Genomic DNA, 13,630 nt, shown 5'->3' with positions numbered 1-13,630 from the left:
AATCCGGGGATGGTTTGCATTAGTGAAGTGTACGCCCTTCTATAGAATGTGGGTTGTCCATGTACAGTTGTCTACATTTGATCCTATGTTATAATGATTTATACAATGGTGATTGTCCACACACACACATATATACACATGAATTATCTATATACACATGAATTATCCGCAAGATATTCATAAGATTTGTATGAATAAGATGATCTTTATCTTATTCTGTGTTGCAGTTGTAACGACTTGAAATCGAGACTGTTACCGATACTAGAGAATGAATAGGCATAAAGATTTTCAGAACATGTTGCAAGCCCAAACTTATTTTCTTAGGATCCTTTTGAGTCATAAAATACTTTAATAAAATGAAACACGATTATATTTTAATATTTCAAAAATACTAAACAACAAGCACAACAAATTAAAATACCACCAAAACTATATATTAAAACTAGTTTCACTAAAATATATATAAATATAACATGATGGCCAGATAACCTTCACTAACCAAGACTTGCCATTGGAAGGGAAGAACCACAACAAGCCCCCGTTCATGACAATTGAAGTTAAAGGTTTCCCTTATGTTATGGATCAACTATCAATGTGTGCACAGTGAAAGTCCCATCTAAGTTGGAGATGTAATATTTTGCCTGTGCCTTTAAAAAATTAAAAGGATCAAAATCAATTCTTTTAATGTGACCTGATATTAATTGACATTTATTTTAATTAAAACAATTCCTAATGTAACACCTCTATGTTCGGTAGTGCGTTCTACTGTTCCTGTGACCAGTGTTTTCCGGATAATTAGGATGCATAGAACTACACTTAGATATGAGTGAGGAGATGTAAAATAATGAAATACAAGAAAAGAAAAGACAAGAAAAATAAAAGAAAAATAATAGCAATGAAATGTAACCAAGTTAAACGAGCCGAGAACCCTAGCGATGGGTGATAGTACCGGGAAGTCGCAGCGTGGACCGTTGACTAGTCCTGGACTGCGGGGAACCCTGGAAAATATTTTTAGGACTTAAATAAATGTCTATTGAAGTATAAATACCATTAGAAATATCAAATAAAAATTAATTAATTACTACAAACAAAAGTGAGAAATCGAAAAACGGACAAAACTCGGTGTTATCAAAAAATCGGGAATGCAACCGAAACAGGGGCATTGTGGTCATTTGACACCCCGAGTTGTCTTTTGACTTAAATGTCCATTAAAAATACATAATATTATACTTGAAAAATGTCATGAAAAATTAAATTAGTAGTACATTAATTAAATAGCAAAAGTAAGGGGTTAAATGTAGGAATTTGGGAATTTAAGATTAAATAAATATTAAACTTCACTTAGTGGTCCACTAACTCCCTTAAGTGGACCATTAACCTTCATTTGGCTGAAATAACTTCATCTTCTTCCACCTTTAAGACAGCCAGCCAAAAATGGGAGAGTGAAAACCTCCATGGACGCATTGTTTACAAGCTTCATGCAAGCTTGATCCAAGCCTCCTTCCTTGCACTTTCCTTCATTAAAAGTTGTCCATACACCTTGGGCAGTAGATAGGCAGCAAGAAGACCAAGTTTTGGTGAAGTTTTGAAGAGTTTCCAAAGTGGTAAGTATGTGTTTTTGATTATTGCTTCATTAAAGTTTGTGAGGATATTATGGGTACTTGAATTGTGGAGAGATTTTTGGAGTTTGATGTTTAAAGGGAGATGTGTATTTTTGGCAGCCATGGAAACTCCTTAAGGGCAGTTTATTCTTGCTTGTAAATGGTAGATTAAAGGATTGATTATGTGTTTATATTTGTAGGAATAAATTGGGTGATGTATACTAAGTATATTGTGAATGTATACTTGAAATTGGAAGCTTGGACATTAATGGAGAGAGGTGTATGAATCGGCAGCTTGAATAGTAAACCATAAAAATGTTATTTCATGTTTGGTTTATGGAATATTAATGTTGAATTGTGGTACTTGTTATGGCAGCTTGTGTATATGTATGAAGGTGTGAGGTTAGACATGTAAATGAGCTAGGTTAGGTGATTGAATTATTTATAATTTGAGCTTGAAAAATTCTGTCCTATATGGTGCATATTGAGTGTGATTATAAGCTGCCAAAATGACCAACAATGTGTTGTGAAATGTGTTTGTGTTATGGTACAAAACAGAAATTGCATGAATGTGCAACTTGGTAGGTGTTAAATGTATCTTTGATTGAGTGATGGACAATGTGCAATAGGGCAGTGTGTAAATTGGCTTAGAACCTTAAGTGTGTGGCTTCAATTAGTATGAAACCAATTGGAGGTGAAACTAGGCACAAAATGTGCTAACTTTCATGAAGGAAGCTTACCAAAATTCTGCTTGGAAGATAACTTGAAAAGTGACCAAATCCGGATTAGTGCAATTAAGGCTTGAAAATTGACCATTTGGGCAGCAGTTAGTGTTTTGGCCATAACTCACTCAAAACAGGTCCAATTGACCTGAAATTTTTACCATGAATAGTTGAGACATATATCTACAAGTCTTATGAAGACACCAAAGCCCAGAAATGACCATAAGCAAGTCAAATAGCTTGCACAATTTCGGGTCTAAAAACTGGCCGAACCAAAAGTGACCTAAAATAACCTAAAGTGACCAATTTTGGTACATTCTGAACAGCAATAGTAAATGATCATAACTTGGTCTACATAACTCAGAATAACCTGAAATTTTTCCTCGTGTGCAATAAGACATAGAACTACAAGTTTGTAGTTTTGACCAAAACCCGAAAACAGAGGAAACTAGATCATCCGGCTAGGTCAAATTAGTATACCGGAATCCAATAAATTGCAATAAAATGCAACAAACATGGAAATGAATTGGGTAACATGTGCCAACAATAAAAGGCTATCAAATGTGACATATTGGTAATATTAAGACCTAATTCACCTAGACTGTATCGAAGGTCAACATCTTAGGTTGACTAAAGAAATGATAGAATTCAATAATTAAGTATTAAGTCTTATTGTTAGAGACGGTTTAAATGAGTACTGAAACACTTCAAATTGTGTTTCTCAGTTAGCAAAGACTCAGGGAAGGGGAAAGAAACACTGAGTCAGAGCCAAGAGGCATATATCAGAGGTTTGTGCACAAAAGTTATTTTTTTTGAAATTTTCAATTAAAATAAATTATGACTATTTGTATGTTATTATTTTAAATTGTGTTTGTGCACAATAGTTATTTCTTTTGAATTTTTCAATTAAAATAAATTATGATTATTCGTATGTTATTGTTTTAAATTGTGTTTGTGCACAATAATTTTGATTTCTTATTTTCTACTTAAATATTTATTTGAACATTATAGTTTTAAATTGTGTCTGTGCACAATTCTTTTTATATTTACTGCTTTTACTATAAAATTTATTTGGAGAAATGAGTTATGAATAATTTTTGATTATTTTGGCTTTGAGAATCTTATTTGGAAATTATTGTATTGCCTACTTTGCAAATGGAAATTTTGAGATAAAATATGATTTGTGGTTTGTATGAAATATTTAAATATTATGATTTGGAATTGTTTTGATTAACACTTGGCATGACACTGTTACTATGCTCCTCCTCCATTTATGGGGTGAGTGTGATTATATTCCTCCCTTTTTGACTTATCAGTCTGGGGTGAGTGTGATTATTTTCCTCCCTCTCTGGTTTACCAGTTGAGGTTGTAGATCGGATGAGTACTCATTAGCTAGCTAGCCACCTCCCTCATTGATTTCGATTAGTGGGGTTGTAGATTGCTTTATCGTGGTGTACAACACGGCATTGATAAAAAATTTTGTGTCATGGCTTAAGTTGTGTATGAATTGGCAACACTGTATTTATTAAATTATTTGACCCAAAATTTTTCTATAATGAGCTTTGATAATTTGTGAAATGTAATTGTGCAGCATTTAAATTATGTTATTGATTTGCAAAACGGTATTATTCAGTTATTTGATCAAATTGTGTTATTGATTGACAAAACTGTATTATTCAGTTATTTGATCAAATTGTGTTATTGATTGGCAAAACTGTATTATTCAGTTATTTGATCAAATTTGTATTATATGAACTTTGTAAATTATGAAATGGAACTGTGAATCATTTGATTTGTGAATTGTCAATAAAAAATTTATATATCGCATTTCAAATTGTTATTGTGCACCACTGAGTAAATTTTACTCAGCGATAGCTTTTCATTACTGTCACAGGTAGACAGACTGACAGGGCAGTAGACTAGGCTGCTAGTGCTTCAGTGAGAGATCATCGGGTATATTGAGTATACCATATTTTGCATTTTGTATTATAATGTATGATCACTGTATGTATATAGTGTTCTTGGTTTTGAGCAGTTGTAAATTAAAATTGTACATTGAAGTGCTTTTTATAGGTTTTTGAAGAACTGTTTTATTCAAAATGCAGATGGCACTCCGCTAAAATTTTTACAGAAATTATTAATTCTTCAAATGTATTAGCTGTTTCACTTCAGTTCAAAAAATTTTTTTTTAACACCTGTAAATAGTGCTCACCATTGTAAAAAGAAGTAAGAAAAGTTTTAAAATCCCTTGTAGTGTATTTAATGGGTTATCAATAGACGAAGTTAGTAATTCATTAGGTATACTACGGGATCATGTCATGCCTTACAGAGGGGTAGGGTGTGACACCTAATCCTAATCATACAAGGATTACTTGATTGACGTATCAGATTAAGTCTAGGATATATATATATATATATATATATATATATATATATATAAGTTGATTTTCTTTCTACTCATAAAGTCATACACATTTTCTTTCATAAAGTTAGAGATATTAAGGTCATCTCAAGAAAGTCTTCTATCTTTAAAGTTTTGTGTGTGAATAAAGAAGGGTCAAGAAGTAGAAATCAATTTAGTGAATCAAAAAGTCTCTCTTAATTATTACCATGACTCAATTAAACTCCACATCACTATGCTTTCTAGATCTGTGAGAATTTATTTGTTCAAGATCCATTATTAGGGTAATAGTTAAATTTTGTATATAAAATTTAGTTGAATTAAGTTCTAGGCATTAGGAATATCAACATGACGAAAAATCTTGTTATATAGAAATTTAAGTTTAGGATGAGTTCTCTCAAAAGAAAGAAATTAAAGAAAGAAAATAATAAATAAATATATCAAAGTGGCCGAATTGTTTTGGCCATGAATTTCAAAACACGTGAAAACGTATTTGTAATAGAATATGCTTAAAATTAATTAATTGATTAATTAATAAATTAAAGTTTTGGCCTAAAATTAATTCGGCCATGAAAGTTTAACACGATGAAAAAAACCTATTAGAAATATTACATGTATTCCCGAAAGCAAGAAAAAAAATTAAAAATTATGTTTTTTACACAATCTACTTAAGATTTGTAATTAAACCTAATGATTGAATAAATATTAGGTTTAATAAGATATATAATTTATATGATACCTTATGATATTTATTTTAGTTTGTTAGTCACCAAAGTAGTCAAACTATGAATGATATTTACATGCATATAAAAATTATTAATTATCCATACTAATAGACGCTTATGATGAAAAATAGATTAATTGATATTCACTAATTATCAAAACTTAAGGATTTTACTCAAAGGTAAATCAATTACTCTATAAATAGTGAGAATTATGAGGACAATAATATTTTATCAAATATATATTGGATGTCCAAAGATAACATATATATTTGATATAAGTTAGTTATTGTCCCATCAAGTTTAAATGCATTTAATTTAGGATAATTTATTGTAGTATCTACTCAAAGAAGAACTATAGTATATTTTAACTATTTAAGTTATCTGAATCTATTTTGAGCATATAAATATCATATTGTAACTGTTTTTCCTCATTTACAAGCTTAATCTATTATTTTTCTAATGGGTTGAATTTCTTTGAATGGTGTGAGCAAGTTAAGTTCCATTTAGGTGTCTTGGACCTTGACTTGGAATTATTAAAAAATAAACTTATTGCTATTATGGATACAAGTAGTGAGGAAGAGAAGTTATACCATAAGCAATAGAAATGATTAAATAGATTGACTTTATGTCCTTGCAAATGACTATTACCAACAATATTAGGGCTACAATTTCACAAATTGAAAATGTAAAAGAATACCTTAAACTTGTGAACGATCTTAAACTTATGAAATATATGTTCCATTCTGCAGTTAAGTCACTCAATCGTACTCTAACGGCATAACTCACGACCATGAAGTATAATGAGTCAAAGAGTATGTAAGAGCACATTATTAGAATGAGTGATATTGTAGCAAAACTAAAAACCTTAGGAATGACGGTTGATAATTCTTTCTTGGTGTAGTTCATTCTGAACTCATTAACTCCTGAATATAGGCCATTTCAAATTAATTACATCACTATTAAGGATAAGTGTAATGGTAATGCATTGGCCAGTAAGACAGTTTAGGAGGAAACAAGATTAAAGAATTAAGTGACTCATTTCGCCAACATTATGGGTTAAGAAGCTAGTAAAGGACTTAAAGTTAAAGCCTACAAGTTTAAGAAGAAAAATAAAGGATCTTCAAATGTTACTCAAGCTGAGGAAAAGGAATAAATGGTAGATAAGTGTATTTTATGTACTAGAATAGGACAGTATCAGAAAGATTGCTTGAAAGATAATGTGACACCCCTTACCCGTCTACAGTATATCCGAGTAAGCTATGTCACACGGCGTACCGGAACACTCTATTTTACCTTAATCAATTTTTGTCATAGTTTTGAATATAGTTTATGAAATATAATTTATTTAAGCCATTTATCGAAATTATTATTTATTTGAGGTTTCGAAAATTTTAAAGAAAATCCGGCAGAGTGCCGGCTAAAAATGGAGGAAACAGTTCTTCGGAACCTATTAAAAATACTTCCAATATTCATATCTCATCACTCTCAAACTCCAATATCAAAATCTCAACATTTTTCAATTTCATTTCTCAATCATTCATCTAATGTGATAATCAAGTACAAATCACAGATAAACATTCACTTTTCCATTCACAAACACAATTCTCATTATTTACATGAACATCAAAATACATTACATAAGTTTCATTTACACAAAGGAAAATAAAAATTGGTTACAAAATACCAAAATGAAGCCTAGTGTCCTACCAATGCACTGTGGAAGGTGAGGTGACACGGACACTGTGCAGAGCTGCAGGATGGACTCACCCAGTCTGCGGTCTACTGGGCTCACGATCAGTATCTCCAGAACCTACGCGTGGCAAAAGCAACGCGCTAAGCAATGATGCTTAGTGGTGCAATAATAAAATAAAAGAAAATAGCAGAAAATAAATATGTATTGAATGTATATGTCTTATTTGTTTTGTATTTATTATATTCATTTATTTCTTTAACTTTGTCCATTTTCATTCATTTGGTTGCCCAAGTAACCTATACTGGATGACTGGACTGGATAAACGTAGCGCCTTGGGTATCTAGTACCTCGGGCCGTCACACCATCGGTCACATATGCATCTCCCGGTGTACAACAGAACAGCTAATAAACTGTAATAACAATAGGCACAAGGCCAAATATCAACACAAAGTCAGAATGGCTAAAAGCCATGAAATCATAGAATGGCATATTGCCATGTGCAGTACTGCTAACTGAACCCTATTGGCATGCCAAACTATCCAAACCAATCTTGTTAGGTATACTAGGGCATTTGATACTTTAAAATTCTTCAATTTGTGAATTTCAAGTTTTGGTGTCACTATTCACTTCATTAGTCAACAAAAACGTTGACTTTTGGATAGAAAATAGGTGTATTGGTTTTAACACTCCCAATGTTCCACATTTTGCATTTAAAACTTGTTGGAATTAATCACCAAATCCATTTCCACACTTAGCACTAAGCGGCAGAATTTTCAAATTTTGTACCATAATTTTACTGTTCTATTAGGGACTGTTACAGTAGAAATTTGAGGAAGTGATAAACATGAAAGTTGTTCTTTATTTTGTCTAGTTAAATTTCGTTTTTTGAATTACCCCATTTGGAGTTTTGTAGCTCCACTTATGATCCAAAAACCACAGCTGGCCGGATTGCAAAACTGCAGAATTGACCATATCTACAGTGCAGTGAACAGTAACTACCACTGCCTTGTTGGATAGGTTCTGGTCATAATTTCGGGTAGGTTTCTTCATGAAAGTTGTTTGTATATGTCTTAACTTGTTGCTGTAAACATTTCAGGGCAATTGGCCCATTCTACAATGAGTTATGGCCAAATGAACAGTTACTGTTCATTTGGTCATTCTGCAGAACCTATTTGCAGGGTATCCGGATTGGGGCCAACTTTTGGTCCTCTTGCTTTGGTCTTTTGGGCATGCTTTCTTCAGCAAAATTGTGCCATTTTATGTCTAGTTTCATGTCCAATTGGCCAAACACCAATTGAACCTACACAGTCAAAGATATGGCAGCCCAAACAGGCTGGACTCACAGCCTCCATTCTTTGTCACTAAATGACCTACCAAAACTCTTTGTAACCCTCTAATGGACTTCAAATTATGGTCAACTTACCTCAAATGGTCACTAATTGACCATTAAAATGTTCTTGAACAATTTCATCAGCCAAGTCAAAATTTTACTCTCAAAACCCTAATTCCCATTATGAGTTTTCACAACATACTTTAATTAACTAACTAATCCATTATACTTATATTTACATACTTTAAACATAATCTCTAGTGCACTCCAAGTCCATCAAAAACACTCAATCTTGTTCCTTCCTTAGGGGCAGCCGAAATCCATGGGTTACATACACTTAACTTTTATTCATTTGGTTCACAAATTCACACTTATTTTGAGTCATTAACATGGAATAAGAAAGATAGGTGTATAAATAGGCACTAACCTCTTTGCTCAACTTATTGAACTTGTGAAAACTCTAGAATTTCTCCTCTTTGTGGCTGCCTAGAGCTTCCTTAGGGTGTGTGGATAAGTTTTAGTGAAGGTGACTTAGGGTTTTAGGGTGAGGTGTGAGAGATTTTTAAGCTTGAATGGGGTGTTAATGGAGGTTTAGGGCAAGGCATAGGTTCGGCTGGTTTGGGAAGGAAGATGGCTGATGGCATTTTTAATTCCTTTGGTCTAATTTTTCCTCTTTTATTGGTTAATTAATTGGTTGTTTAGTTATAATTGGTGGAAGCTTTTAAGTGACATCATAATGATGTCATATTTGGCATTTTATTGATTTTTCTTTTCTACTAGCTTTACATTAATTTTTCATCACCCTTAATTCATATTTTATGTTATAATAATTATGTACTCAACTGGACAAGTCGGCCAAAAATCACCTCTGAAGGCGAAATGACCAAAATGCCCTCCGTTTGGCTTAACGGGTCAAAATTGTCTGTACCGATTGAAAAATTTTTCTAAATATTTTATTGGCATTCTAATGCCATAGGGACCTCAATGACCCTTCTCTGGAGTCCCAAAAATTACTTTATGAAATTTTCCCCGGGTCTAGGGCTCCTAGTTGCGAGAACCGCAACTTCCCTCTAGGTTACCCATGGTTTGGGCATCGGCTCATTTAACTTGGTTGTATTTTATTTTTAAAATTTTTACTAAATTTTTCTTATTAATATTTGTGTTAATTATGGTTCCTGACTTTAGTTTAAATATTTTTCCGAACGTTCTAGCTGTTCGAACCGACACTGGTCACCGGAACAGTAGAATGTACGGAGTTGCTACCGGGAGGGTGTTACAACTCTTCCCCTCTAATTTAAATTTCGTCCTCGAAATTTATCTGATGCAAACAGTTGAGGGAACTGTTGCCTCATCATTTCTTCACTTTCCCAAGTTGCCTCCTCGGTGTTGTGGTGCCTCCAAAGCACTTTCACCAGTGGAATCTGCTTATTTCTCAACTCTTTCACTTCCCGAGCCAGGATTCGTAGAGGTTCTTCTTCATATGTCAAATCCGGCTGTATTTCAATTTCTTCCCTGGAGATGACATGTGAAGGATCTGAGCGGTATCTTCTGAGCATGGACACGTGGAACACATTGTGGATCTTGTCCAGCTCTGGAGGTAAAGCTAGCCTATAGGCCACTGGACCCACACGTTCAATGACTTCATATGGGCCAATGAACCTAGGGCTTAACTTACCTTTCCTTCCAAACCTCAATACCTTCTTCCACGGTGACACCTTGAGGAACACTTTGTCGCCAACCGCATATTCTATTTCTTTTCTCTTCAGGTCGGCATAAGATTTCTGTCTGTCTGAGGCAACCTTTAGATTGGCTTTGATTAGTTTTACTTTCTCCTCAGTCTGTTTCACAGTGTCAGCCCCACCGCTTGTCTTCGCCCAATTCAGTCCAAAGACACCGAGTTCTACATTTTCTCCCATACGATTGCTTCATACGGGGCCATTTGGATACTAGCTTGGTAGCTATTATTGTATGCAAATTCGCGATGGGAGGTATCTATCCCAACTTCCTCAAACTCAATGACACAACTCTCAAAGATATCCTCAAGGACCTGACATATATTTCATGTTATTGTTATCATTTTAGTTCAATAGTTGTATTAATTCAATTGGTTCAATTGTTTACCTGGATTACTCTTTCGGATTGCCCATCCGTCTGAGGATGGAAAGCTGTGCTGAAGTGGAGTTGTGTACCCAAGGACTCATGCAACTTCTTCCAAAATCTCGATGTGAACCTTGGGTCTCGATCAGATATGATGGAAAGTGGAATTCCATGCAGTCTAACTATCTCACTGATATACAATTTTGCTAACTTCTCCAGTGAGTAGTTAGTCCTAACTGGCAGAAAGTGTGCTGACTTCGTCAATCTATCCACTATCACCTATGCTGCATCATGTTTCTTCTGGGTGAGAGGTAGACCACTTACAAAATCCATGGTGACCCGATCCCATTTCCATTCAGGTATGCGTATAGGCTATAGCAAACCTGATGGGACTTGATGTTCTACCTTGACTTGCTGACATGTCAAGCATTTGGTCACATAGTCAGTTATGTCCTTCTTCATACCAGGCCACCAATACTGAAGCTTCAGATCATGATACATCTTTGTACTTCCTGGGTGCATAGCATATGCACTGGTGTGTGCCTCTTTTAGAATACTGGCCTTCAATTCCCCATTATCTGGTACACATAGTCTTCCTTTGTAATACAGACACCCATCTGCTTTCACCCCATAATCAGTTGCTTTTCCCTCTGAGATTTTGCTCATAATAGCCATTAGCTTCTCATCTACTTTCTGCCCATCTAAAATCTGCTGTAGCAGGTTTGGCCTCACTTGCAACTCAGCCAAAATAGCTCCATCTCGAATCAAAGTTAGATGGGCACAATGATCTCAAAGCTGTGATGGACTTTCTGCTCAAAGCATCAGCAACTACATTTGCCTTCCCAGGATGGTAGTCAATTACACAATCATAGTCTTTCAGGAACTCAATCCATCGCCTCTGTCTAAGGTTGAGCTCCTTCTGGGTTGGCAAATATTTTAGACTTTTGTGGTCTGTGTAAATGTAGCATTTCTCACCATATAAGTAATGCCTCCATATCTTCAGTGCGAAGATAATTGCTGCAAGCTCTAGATCATGGGTAGGGTAGTTCTGTTCATGTGGCTTTAGCTGTCTGGAAGCATAAGCGACCACCTTCCCCTCTTGCATCAATACACACCCTAACCCATTATGTGAGGTATCACTGTAGACCACAAAGTCCTTTCCTGACACTGGCTATGTTAACACTGGTGCCTCTGTCAACATAGCCTTCAACTTCTCAAAACTGGTCTGACACTTGTTATTCCAAATCGACATTCTTGTGTAATACTTGGTCATTGGAGCAGCTATTAAGGAAAATCCTTCACAAATCTCTGTAATACCCACTAGCCCCAAGAAGCTTGACCTCGGTTGTATTTCGGGAGGCTTCCATTCCATCATCGCTTCTATTTTCTTGGGATCCACCTAATCCCATCACCGACACTATGTGTCCAAGGAATGCAATCTCATTCAACCAAAAGTCACACTTGGACAACTTATCATACGACTTCTTTTCTCTCGTGGTTTGCGTAACAATCCTCAAATGCTCATCATGTTCTTCCCTGGTCTTGGAATACACCAAAATATCATCAATAAAGACCACTACGAACCGATCTAAGTGTGGATGGAAGATACGGTTCATAAGGTCCATGAATGCTGCTGGTGCATTTGTTAGGCCAAAGGGCATCACCAGAAACTCATAATGCCCATATCGGGTTCTGAATGCAGTCTTGGGCACATCTACATCCTTCACCCTCAACTGATGGTACCCTGATCTGAGATCAATCTTAGAAAATACTCCTGCTCCCTTCAACTGATCAAATAGATCATCAATTCTAAGCAACGGATATTTGTTCTTCACAGTCACTTTATTCAATTGCCGGTAATCAATGCAAAGCCTCAAAGTCCCATCCTTCTTTTTCACAAACAGACCGAGCTCCCCATGGTGACACATGGGCGTATGAACCCCTTATCAAGCAACTCTTGCAACCGAGTTTTCAACTCCTCAATTCGATGGGTGCCATCCTATAAGGAGCAATGGAAATGGGTCTTTGTGCAGTGTCTCAATAGCAAATTCAACTTCCCTTTCTGGTGGCAAACCGGGCAATTCTTCAGGAAATACCTCTGGGAAGTCTCTTACTGTGGGTATATCACTCAGGTTTGGCTTAGCCTGCCTAGTATCCACCACATGTGCTAGGTAGGCTTCACAGCCTTTTCTCATCATTCTTCTTGCAATCGTGGTCGAGATAACATTGGACAGGAAATCTGTCCTTTCACCCACAACAGTGATCTCATTACCTTCAGAAGTTTTCAAAGAAATTCTCTTCAATTTGCAATCAACTATTGCCTGATGACGTGACAACTAGTCCATTCCCAAAATCACGTCAAACTCGTGGAAGGGCAACTCAATCAGGTCTGCCAAGAATTCATACCCCTGAATCCTTAACGGGCAACCCTTGTATACTTTGTTCACCACTACACTGTGGCCCAATGGATTAGTGACCAGAATGTCTTGGTCACTCTCCCCTACTAGTATCCCCCTTTCTACGGGTAAGTTGATGCAGATGTATGAATGAGTGGATCCTAGATCCACTAATGCATGCACAGATGTATTGTAGAGGAAGAACGTACCCCTGATGACGTCCGGGGCATCTTGCTCCTCCTGAGCTCTAATGGCATAGGCTCTGGCAGGTGGTCTGTTATCTGGCCTCTCTGCTGGCTCAGATGCAGGCCTCTGTGATGGTCACACTGCGTCAGATTTGCCAGATTTCCTACCCCTTTGTGGTGCAGGAGCAGGTCTGTCTACTTGTGTTGGAGCAGCTGCAGTAGTTCTGCGTGGACAGTTCTTTAACTGATGCTCTGTTGACCCACACCTTAAGCAGGCACCAGTCACTCTCTAACACTCCCCCTTATGCCATTTCAAACAGTGTGGACATGCAGAAGATCTGGGCTGGTCCTCGAACCCCATCCTCGAGAGGCGCCCACCGATGGTGTGGGTGACCTCTCCTAGGGGTGGCTGGGCCCCGGCCGACCACGGCGGTGTGGCTGACCTGAACTCTGTGCAGGTGGACCCTTGAACCTCTTCCC

This window comes from Hevea brasiliensis, chromosome 15, assembly GCF_030052815.1.
Source record: "Hevea brasiliensis isolate MT/VB/25A 57/8 chromosome 15, ASM3005281v1, whole genome shotgun sequence".
In the NCBI taxonomy this organism is placed as follows: Eukaryota; Viridiplantae; Streptophyta; class Magnoliopsida; order Malpighiales; family Euphorbiaceae; genus Hevea; species Hevea brasiliensis.
Note: the sequence above shows the minus strand (reverse complement) of the source record.